At 37.1% G+C, this 11,316-nt stretch overlaps 1 pseudogene; it reads right to left on the bottom strand.

Moving 5' to 3' along the window:
* Window positions 1-4,373: 4,373 nt before the first annotated feature.
* On the bottom strand, window positions 4,374-5,607 carry LOC140514262 (adenosylhomocysteinase pseudogene; annotated as a pseudogene).
* Window positions 5,608-11,316: the final 5,709 nt, after the last annotated feature.

The following is an 11,316-nucleotide window of genomic DNA, read 5'->3' on the forward strand; positions in this document are numbered from 1 at the left end:
TAAAATCATTGAACTCATCATTTTTTAATATCACAATACTAATACATCACAATCATATATTGCAACTTGTTAAGCCATTGCCCAATTGAAGCGTATTCCCTCAATTTCTTTGCCATCATAAAAATAAGTGCTATTAATATTTTTGTACAAATAGATCCTTTCCCCTCTTCTCGGATTCTTTTGGGATCTTGTAGTTGTATTGCTGGGTTACAGGATATACACAATTTCACAGGCATTTGGGCATAGTTCTACTCTCCAAAATAGTTGGACTAGTTCACAATTCTATCCACAACGCACCGATGTTTCCATTTTTTTCCATATGTCTTTCAGTATTTGTCACTTTTTTTCTGTCATAATAGGCAATCTTACAACTGTGAGGTGTTATTTCAAAATTGTTGGAATTTGCTTTTCTCTTATCAGTAGTAGTTTAGAACATTTTTATGTAGTAACTTGTACCTTTTATTTCATCTTAAAATTGCTTTTTCATATTATTTTCCCCTTTATCAGTTGCGGAATGGCTTTTATTTCTATAAATTTGGTTAAATTTTCAATGTATTTGAAAAATGAAGTCTTTATAAGAGGAACTTCCTAAAATCCCCCACTTTCAAGCTTTCCCTTTTGTTTTTATCTACATTAATTTTACTTGGGCAAAAGTTTTCTAATTTCATGTAATCAAAATTATCTGTTTTGCTTCCCATAATCCTAGCTCTGGTTTGGTCCTTAACTCTTCTCTTATCTATAGACTTAAGAGGGGCATATTTCCTTGCTTCCCAAATTACTTCTGATATCACCCTTTATGTCTAAATCATTTATCCATTTTGACCATATCTTGATAGATGGTGTGAGATGTTGGTTTATGCCTAACTGCCACACTGCTTTCTCATTTTCCCTGCAATCTTTTTCAAAGGTTGAATTCTTATCCTTAAGTCCCCAAAGTCTGGAGCTTGTATTTATCATACCCTAGATTACTATGGTCATTTATTACCTCCCCTCCTGGATCACTTCCTTGTCATGGCAGAGGAAAATCGAAGTTATACATGCAGATACGTGCGTGTGTGTGTGTGTGTGTGTGTGTGTGTGTGAGTGTGTGTGTGTGTGTGACCTGTTGGCCAGGTCATAGTGGAGAATTCTGACAGAAAATGATCCACTGCAGAAGGAAATAGCAAACCACTCCAGCATCTTATCTAAGAAAATCCCATGTAAGGGTCTGGAATGCTATGGTCTACGAGGTCATGAAGAGTCAGATGTGACTGAGAAACTGAACAATAAATGTATACCTCATCTATTCAACTGATGCACACTATTTCCTAGTCCATAACAGATTGTTTTGATATTATCACTTGGAATTTAGGTTGAAATGCTAGAGTCTCTTACTTTACATTTCCTTCGCTGATTCCCTTGATATCTTGGCCTTTTGTTCTTCCAGATGAATATTGTCATTATTTCTAGATCTCTAAAATAATTATTGGCAGTTTTGTGTGGTACTGAATAAATTGTGTGGAATGATTGTTTTTATTTTATTTGCTTGGCCTACCCATGAGCGAACAATATTTCTCCAATTATTTCAACCTACTTTTATTTGTGAAAAAAGAGTTATGCAACCATATTCATATAATTATATTCATGTATTCCCTGGGTTTGTCTTGGTAAGTAGACTACCAAGTATTTTACCCTGTGTACAGTCATTCGGTTTGATTTTTTCAATGTGTATTTATTTAATATTAGTTTTTGACATTCATTTCCACAAAACTTTGAGCTCCAAATTTTGTCCTCATCTCTCCCTTCTCCCCACCCCATAATGCCTTGCATTCTGATTACCCTTTCCATCAGTCTGAGCACCCTTCTATCACACCCCTCCCTTCGCTTATCCTCATCTTCTCTATTTTCTTGTAGGGCAACATAGATCTCTATATCCCAGTTCCTGTGTTTCATATTTCCCAGTTGTATGCAAAAACAATTTTCAACATTTGTTTCTAAAACTTTGAATTCCAACTTCTCTCCCTTCCTCCCTCCTTACACATCCCCACCGAGAAGGCAAGCAATTCAATAGAGGCTGTATATGTGTAGTTTTACAAAAGACTTCCATAATAGTCATGTTGTGTAAGACTAACTATATTTCCCTCCATTCTATCCTGCTCCCCATTTGTTGTATTCTCTCATTTGACCTTGAGACTCTCCAAAAGTGTTTATGTCTAATTACTCCCTTTTCCCATCTGCCCTCTCTTCTATCACCCCTCACCCCACTTGTCCTTTTCTCCCCTACTTATCTGTAGTGTAAGATAGATTTTCATACCAAATTGAGTGAGCATATTATTCCCTCCTCAAGCCAAATGTGAAGAGAGTAAGCTTCATTTTTGCTCTCACCTCTCCCATTTTCTACTCCATTGAAAAAGCTTTTTCTTGCCTCTTTTATGAGTGATAATTTGCCTTATTCCATTTCTCCCTTTCTCCTTTCAATATATTCCTTTCTCACCTCTTTTATTTTTTCAGATATCATCCTTTCTTATTCAACTCAACCTGTGATATACATATATATATACACACATGTATATGTGTGTATATATATATATGTATGTGTGTGTATGTGTATATATATATGTGTGTGTGTGTGTGTGTGTGTGTGTGTGTGTGTATGTATATATGTATTCCTAAGAGAGTTTCCTTTCAGGAGGTGATCGGTGGATTCTTTTAATATTTATTTTGCCCTCTGGTTATAGAATATCAAGACAGTTATCCTTAATAATTTCATGAAAGATGATGTCTAGGTTCTTCTTTTTGATCATGGATTTCAGATAGTCCCACAATTTTTCAATTTTCTCTCCAGCATGTATTTTCCAGGTCCATTATTTTTCCAGTGAGATATTTCACATTATCTTCCATTTTTTCCTTCTTTTTGTTTTTCAATTGCTTGGTTTCTCATAAAGTCATTAACTTCCATCTGATGCATTCTAATTTTTAAAGAACGATTTTCTTCAGAGACTTTTTGAACCTCCTTTTCCATTTGGCTAATTCTGCTTTTTAAAGCGGTCTTCTCCTCATTGGCTTTTTGGACCTCTTTTGCCAATTGAGTTAGCCTATTTTGAAAGGTGTTATTTTCTTCAGCATTTTTTGTGGTGTCCTTCAGCAAGCTGTTGATTTGCTTTTCATGATTTTCTTGCATCTCTCTCATTTCTCCTCTAAATTTTTCCTCCACCTCTTTTACTTGATTTTCAAAATCCTTTTTGAGCTTTTCCATAGCCTGAGACCACTGCACATTTATTTTGGAGGTCTCTGATTGTAAGCTTTTTTCTACCTTATCTGAAAGAGTGGAAGAAAATACCTGTGCACCAAGAATGTAACCTTCTCTATTCTTATTTTTTTTCCCATTTCTTGGGCATTTTCCCATCCAGTTACTTGATTTTTGAGTCCTTTGTCAAGAGGGGGATATGCCCTAGAGAGCTGTAAGTTCTCAGTTCCTCCAAGGTAACTCAATCAAGGGAGAAGAGTTTACTTCTCTCCTGGCCTATACTCTGGTCTGGGAGGTACCAATGCTTTTCTGCCCAGGATCTGCAAGTAGAATTCCCTTTCTAGAACCTACCCAGCTCCACAGCCAGCACTTTTCCTCGTGCCAGGGCTGACATTCAGCACTGAGAGCCAGATCGGTGGCTTAATTCTCCCAGAGCCTTTAGGAGGAGGGCTCCAAAAATGGATGCTGCTGCCACTTCCTTTAGGGGAGCACCCTGCTCCCTTCTCACCCAGAAGAAATAGTTTTTTCACTGACCTTTGAAGTATCTTTGAGGTTTGTGGGTACAGGGATCTGAGAACTTTCCCTGCTGCTGAAGATTCTGACCCAAAGGACCGTATCTGGGCTCCTTGGGCTGTACTCTGCTCTGCAGTTTATGTGATAAATCTCTCCTGTTGGGCTTCCAGGCTACCTTGGGCTAGAAATCTCTTTCACTTTGTCATTTTGTGACTTCTGCTGCTCTAGAATTTATTTGAAGTTATTTTTACAGATATTTTATGGACCGTGTGAGAAGAGGTAGAGTATGCATGTCTTTTTACTCCACCATCTTGGTTCTGCCCCCTCATTCAGTGTTTGTGAATTTAATTTCTCCTTCTATATCTTTCTGCTGGGTTTTATTAGTAGTAAATAGAAATGCTTATGATTTCTTTGGCTTTATTTTATATCCAACAGCTTTTCTGAAGCTTGTAATTTTTTCTAGTAGTTTTTAGTTGATTCTCTAAGATTTTCTGTTTTTTTGCTTTGGTTTGGTTTCATTTTTTTGCCCAACCAAACCTAGATATTATGTATTACTCTGTGCAAGAAGGGTTGGAAAGGCAAGAAAATGTGAAAAATGTTGTTAGTCATTTGGAGTCTTTGAGCTGGGCAGGACTCAGTACCGGTAGTGGTCAGATGGGAAAGGGCCTTCTCTGGGGAGGCCCAGGTACTGGGACTGTTATTCTGTCAGTTTGCTTAGCTTCACATTCAGTTTGCCAAGGTGGGCCTCATCCACAGCTTCATCCAGCTTCTTGGGAAAGAAGTGAACTCCCACAGGGTACTTGTCTGGGTGGGTCCACAGCTCAATATGGGCCAGCACCAGGTTGCTGAAAGAATTGCTCATCACAAAGCTGGGATGGCCCATAACACAGCCCAGTTCACTAGGCGCCCTTCTGCCATCAGGATGGTCCACCACCCATTCTTCAGCTTACCATGGTCCACCTGAGGCTTCAAGATCACCTTCTCCACAGAATTTTGATTCAATCACTTTACATCTATTTCCACGTCAAAGTGGCCAATGTTACATACTATGGCCTCATCCTTCATCAGCTCAAAGTGCCTGCCCAAGATGATGTACACACATCCTGTGGTGGTGACAAAGATGTTTCCCTCTTTGCAGGCCTCATCCATGGTAATCACCTCATAGTGCTCCATAGAGGCCTGCAGTGCATTGATAAGGTCTATCTCTGTGACAATGACTTGGGCACCAAACCCCAAAGGGTCTGAGCACAGCCCTTGCCCACATCACTATAACGTGCCACCACAGCCACCTTGCCTGCAATCATCACATCTGTGGCTCGTTTGATGCCATCAATGCAGGACTCATGGCAGCCATACAGATTGTCAAACTTGCTCTTGGTAACAGAATCGTTCACATTAATAGCTGGCACTTTCAGAACTTCATTGTGTTTCATCTTGTATAGATTATGGAAACCTGTGGTGGTTTCCTCTGAGACACCTCTGATACCCTTCAGGAGCTCAGAGAATTTGGTGTGAACGAGGCTGGTGAGGTCTCCACCATCATCCAGGATCATGTTGAGGGGTTGCCCATCCTTGAAATAGAGGGTCTGCTCGAAACACCAGAGGTATTCCTCATCAGCCCCTCCCCCCCTTCCAAGTGTACACAGGAATGCCAGTTATGGCAATGGCAGCTGCTGCATGTTCTGGGTGGTGAAAGTATTGCAACTGAACCACTGTACCTCAGCTCCCAGGGCCACCAGTGTCTCAATAACAACAGTTGTTTCCACAGTCATGTGAAGGCAGCAAGCAATCCGGGCACTCTTCAGTGGCTTGGTGGCTGAGTACATCTCTCAAAATTTCATCAGGCCAGGCATCTTATTCTCGACTATGTCCTGGGCCTTGCGTCCCCAGGCAGTCAGGCTGATGTCAGCACCTCTGTAGAGCAATTTGTCAGACTTGTTGCAGCCTCCTCCGCAGTTACTTAATGACTTAGCAAAAACCACCACACAAAGACTTCAGGAATGGAGTGACAGGGCCTTGATAAGGTGGGCAGCAGGAAGCACCAGGAGGGGACAAGATTTTCTAAATACACTCTCATATCATATGCAAAGAGCGAATGTTTTGTTTCCCCATTGCCTATTGTTCCTTCATTTTTTTCTTGTCCAATTGCTATAGCTACCATTTCAAGTAAAATGTTGAGCAATAGTGGGGATGATGAACATCTTTGTTTCACTCTTGATCTTTCTTGGAAGGCTTCACATTTGTTCTTATTACAGGTAATGATTACATTTGGTTTTAGTTAGCTATTGCTTACAACTTTAAGAAAGACTTTATTGATTCCTATGTTGTATAGTGTTTCTAAAAAGCATTGGCCTTGTAATTTGTCATAGTTTTTCTGCAGCTATTGATATAATCATGTGCTTTTTTGTTAATATAGTCAATTATGATAATATTGAACTATCCTCACATTCCTGGTATAAATAATCAACACCTGTTCATAGTGTATGATCTTTGTGATATCTTGTTGTAAACTCCTATTACCAAAATTTTTTCAATTACATTAATATTAATCAAGAAAATTTATCTGGAGGGGCAGAGCCAAGATGGTTGAGAGAAAGCAGGGATTCACCTCAGCTCTCTATCACAAACCTTCAGTTAGCTCTAAAGAGTGAATCTGAACAAATTTTAGAGAGGAGTAATTCACAGAGATACAGATGGTGGCAGATTTCCAGCCTAGGACAATCTTGAGGGTCAATAGAAGAGATCTGTTGCACTAGAGTAAGAGAAGAGCACAGAACACATGGGCTCTACTAGTGCAGATGTGATCATAGCAAAGCTGGAGCAGATGCCACAGGAATGAATCTCTGGCAGCAACAGTGACTCCCTCTTTCTTGGTGAAAGAGGTGGGGTCTGGGTGAGAGAAAAGCACAGTCCTGCATAGGCCCTGTGGTGCTGGTGACAGCAGCTACTCCTGAAGCTATCCACCCATCAAGACTAAATGTTTGAAAATCACTTATTTGAACTCTCAGGAACCAAGATGGCAGAGTAAACTCTCCCTCCCTTGACCTTGAAAAACCCAGAGAAAGTTTTCCCAAGAAAATTCCTGGATGAGTGGAGCAAGCAGAAAGTCAGGATACCATAGACTTTTAGCTCTAGCTTGGGAGGCTAGGGGATTAACAGGAAAACTGATTCTTGCTGTGACTGAAGGGGACCAGTGCAGGATGTGAGGTGTCCCAGTTAGCTAGCTGCAGGCCCTACCTCAGTGGACAAGTAGTAGATTCTAAGCTCCAGGTTACAGAAGCAGGAAAGTGCCAAGATCAGGCACACACTGCCTCCAGCTCAGCATCAGGTAAAACAACAGACCACTACAACATACACAGAAAAGCAGTAACCAGTCCCCTAAGCCACAGAAGAAGAAATTTTGGACAGTGTTCTATGGCCCACAAAAGTAGATATCAAATTTAAAAGCTAAAAAAATGGCAAACAACATGAGACAGAAGAATAAAAAAATCAATGACCATAGATAAATATTTTGGTGACAGGGAAAATCCAAACACAAATTTAGGAGACCACAACATGGTCAATATACCCTCATCCAAAACCTCAAAGAAGATTACAAACTGGTTTGAAACCCAAAATACCTTTTGGATAGGGCTCCAGAAGGATTTTAAAAACTCAAATAAGAGAGGTAGAACAAAAATTTTAAAGTATTGATAAAATGGGGAGGGAAGATTAAGAAAGCATCTCTTTAAAACATACAATTGGACAAATGGAAAAAGCGATACAAAAATTAACTGAAGAAAGCAATTCCTTAAAAAGTATAATTAGGCATCTGGAATTTAATGACTTTATGAGACATCAAGAATCAGTTAAACAAAATGAAAAAAAGAAGAAAATGTAAAATATCTCGTTGCAGAAAGGACAATAGATCCAGGAGAGATAATTTAAGAATTATTGTTCTACCTGAGAATCCTAAAGAAATAAAGAGCCTGGACAACATCTTTCAAGAAATCATCCATAAAAACTCCCCTGAAGTCCCGGAACAAGAAAATAAAATAGCCAGTGAAGGAATCCACTGATCATTTCCTGAAAACAATCCCAAATTTAAAATGCTAAGGAGTATTGTAGACAATTCACAAAATTATCAGATTAAGGAGAAAATGCTACAAGCAACCAGAAAAACAGCAATTGAAATATCCTAGAACCACAGTTAGGATCATACAAGACCTTGTAGTTTCTATATTAAAAGATCAGAGGTATTGGAATGCAACATTCCATAAGGCAAAGGAGCTTGGATTATGACCAAGGATCAATGCTCAGCAAAATTGAGCATGGCTTTCTGGGGAGGAAATGGATATTCAGTGAAACAGGGGCCTTAAAGTCTTTCCTGATGAAAAGACCACAGCTAAATGGAAAATCTAATCCTCAACTATAGGACTTAAGAGAAGTATAAACAGAAAAATAAAAGAAAAAATGTTATCCATTAATGGCAATGTGTTTACATCCCTATATGGGAGGATGGTGTTTGCAAATCTTGAGAATGATGTACTTATTATGGCATTAAAAAGTGATATACATAGACATAGGGTGTGGGAATAAATTAACTGATATGATGATAAAAATCCAATTAAATGGTACGAAGGGATTGTAATGGGAGAAGAGGAAAAGAAGAGGCAGAAAAATTTAATAACTTCACATGAAGAGGCACATAAATGTATTATAGGAGAGGTAAAGAAGGAAGGGAGAGAGCCATTGTTTGAAGTCAACTTTCATCAGATTTGATTAAAGGAAGAAATAACATGGTCACTTAAGTATAGAAATGTAACTTTTCCTACAGGCAGCAGGAGGGGAAAGGGGAAAGAAAAGGAAGGGGTTGGCTAGAATAGAGGGAAGAAGTGGTAAGGGAAAAGGGAAAGAAATTCAAGGCAGCTGATAAAAGGGAGGAAATACTGAGGGAAGTGTTTGATCAAAAACAAAACACTTTTGAGGCGGGGAAGGGAGAAATAAAAGCATAAATATGGGGGAGGCTTAGGATGGAAAGAGAGATAGTAATCATAACTGTGAAGGTGAATGGGATAAACTCTCCCATAAAAATAGAAGCAGATAGCAGAATGGATTAAAAACTATAATCCTACAATATGTTGTTTATAAGAAACACATTTGAAATAGCAGGATGAACACAGGGTAAAGGCAAAAGGCTGGGGAAGAACATATTTTGTTTCAAGTCTTGTGAAAATGAACAGGGGTTGCAATGTTAATTTCAGACAAAACAAAAGCAAAAATAGATCTGTTCTAAAGTGAAAAGGAAGGAAACTATATCCTGATAAAAGGCACTACAGAAAATGAAGTAATATCATTACTAAACATATATGTACCAAGTGGTCAAGTGGTATAGCATGCAAATTCTTAGAGGAGAAGTTAAGAAAGTTATAGGAAGAAATAGACAACTAAACTGTACTAATGGGGGAACTCAACCTCCCTCTCTCAAAATAAACAAGAAAGTAGTTAAGGAGGTGAATAGAATTTTAGAAAATGTAGATATGGTAGACCTCTGGAGAAAAATGAATGATGATACGAAGGAATATACCTTTTTCTCAGCAGTACATGGCACATACACAGAAATTGACCATGTGTTAGGGCATAAACACCTCATAATCAAGTGCAGAACGACAGAAATTGTCAATGCGCCCCTTTTACATCATGATAGAATGAAAAATATATGTAATAAAGAGCCATGTAAGGATAGACTAAAAGTTAAACTAGGAGCTAAATAATCTAATCCGGAAGAATGAATGGGCCAAACATTAAATTATCAAAATAATAAATAGCATCATTCAAGAGAATAGTAATGGAACAGCATACTAAAATTTATGGGATGCATCAAACTCTTCTTAAGGGAAGTTTTATACCTCCAAATGCTCACATAAATAAAATGTAGAAAGAGGAGTTTGAGGAATTGGGCAGGCAATTGAAAAAGATCAAATTAAAAATTCCCTATTAAATACCAAATAAGAAATACTGAAAACCAAAGGAAAGACTAATAAATTTGAAATCAAGAAAATTATTGAACTAATATATAAAACTCTGAATTGGTTTTATGAAAAAAACAATAAAATTGACAAACCTTTGGATAATTTGATTTTAAAAAATAAAAGAGAAAACCAAAATACCCAGAACAAAATTCAAAAGGGTAAATTCACCACCAACGAAGAGGAAATTAAAACAATAATTAGGAATTATTTTGCCCAACTCTATGTCCATAAATTTGCCAATCTTAGTGAAATGGTGAGTATTTACAAAAATATAAACTGCCTAGATTAACAGAAGAGGAAGTAAAATACTTAAATAATCCCATCTCAGAAAAATAAATTTTTGAACAAGCCATCAATGAACTCCTTAAGGAAAACATTTCCAGGGCAGATGTATTTACAAGCAAATTCTATCAAACATTTAAAGAACAATTAATTTCAATACTATATAGACTATTTTTTAAAATTGGTGGAGTCCTACCAAATTCTTTTTATGACACAAATATAGTACTGATACCTAAATGGGGAAGAGCCAAAACATAATGAAAATCATGGACCAGTTTTCTTAATGAATATAGATGCAAAAGATTTAAATAAAACATTAGCAAAAAGATTACAGGAAATTATCATGAGAATAATATACTCTGATAAGGTAGGATTTATGCAAGGAATACAGGACTTGTCCAATATTAGGAAATCTCTCATCATAATTGATTATATCAACAAGAAAACTTGGAGAAACCATATGATTATCTTCACAGATGAAGAAAAACTTTTCACAAAATACAGCACCCATTTTTATTAGAGACATTAGAAAGCATAGAAATAAGTGGATCTCTCCAAGAAATTGTAAATAGCATCTACCTAAAAGCATCCTCATGTATTATATGTAATGGAGATAAGTTAGATACATTTCCAATAAGTTCTGTGTCAAACCAGAATGACCATTATCACCACTGTCTTTCAATATGGTACTAGAAGTGTTAGCGTTAGCAATAGGAGAAGAAAAAGAAATCAAAAGAATTACAAAAGCCAAATAAGAAACTACTTTATCACACTTTGCAGAAAATATGATGGTATACTTAGAGAATCCTAACGAATCAATTGAAATGCTACTTGAAATAATATACAACTTTAGCAAAGTTGCAGGATATAAAATAAACAGGCATAAATCCTCAACATTTCTGCATATTAGTAACAAAATCCAACAACAAGAGACACAAAGAGAGAATCCAGTTAGAGTTATGTAGACACTATAAAATATCTGGGACTATACCTGCCAAAACAAATCCAGGAACTATATGGACACAATCACCAAACACTTTTTGCAAAAATAAAGTCAGATCTAAATAATTGGAAAAAACAACAGTTTCTCATGGGTAAGCTGAGTTAATATAATAGAAGCGACAATTATACCTAAATTAATTTACTTATTCAGTTTCATACCAATGAAACTACCAAAAATTTATGCTATAGAGCTAGAAGAAATTATATCAAAATAAATCCGAAAGAACAAAAGGTCTAGCATATCAAGATGATTAATGAAAAGAAATACTAGAGAAGATGGAC

Source organism: Notamacropus eugenii, chromosome 7, assembly GCF_028372415.1.
Source record: "Notamacropus eugenii isolate mMacEug1 chromosome 7, mMacEug1.pri_v2, whole genome shotgun sequence".
NCBI classification, from domain to species: domain Eukaryota; kingdom Metazoa; phylum Chordata; class Mammalia; order Diprotodontia; family Macropodidae; genus Notamacropus; species Notamacropus eugenii.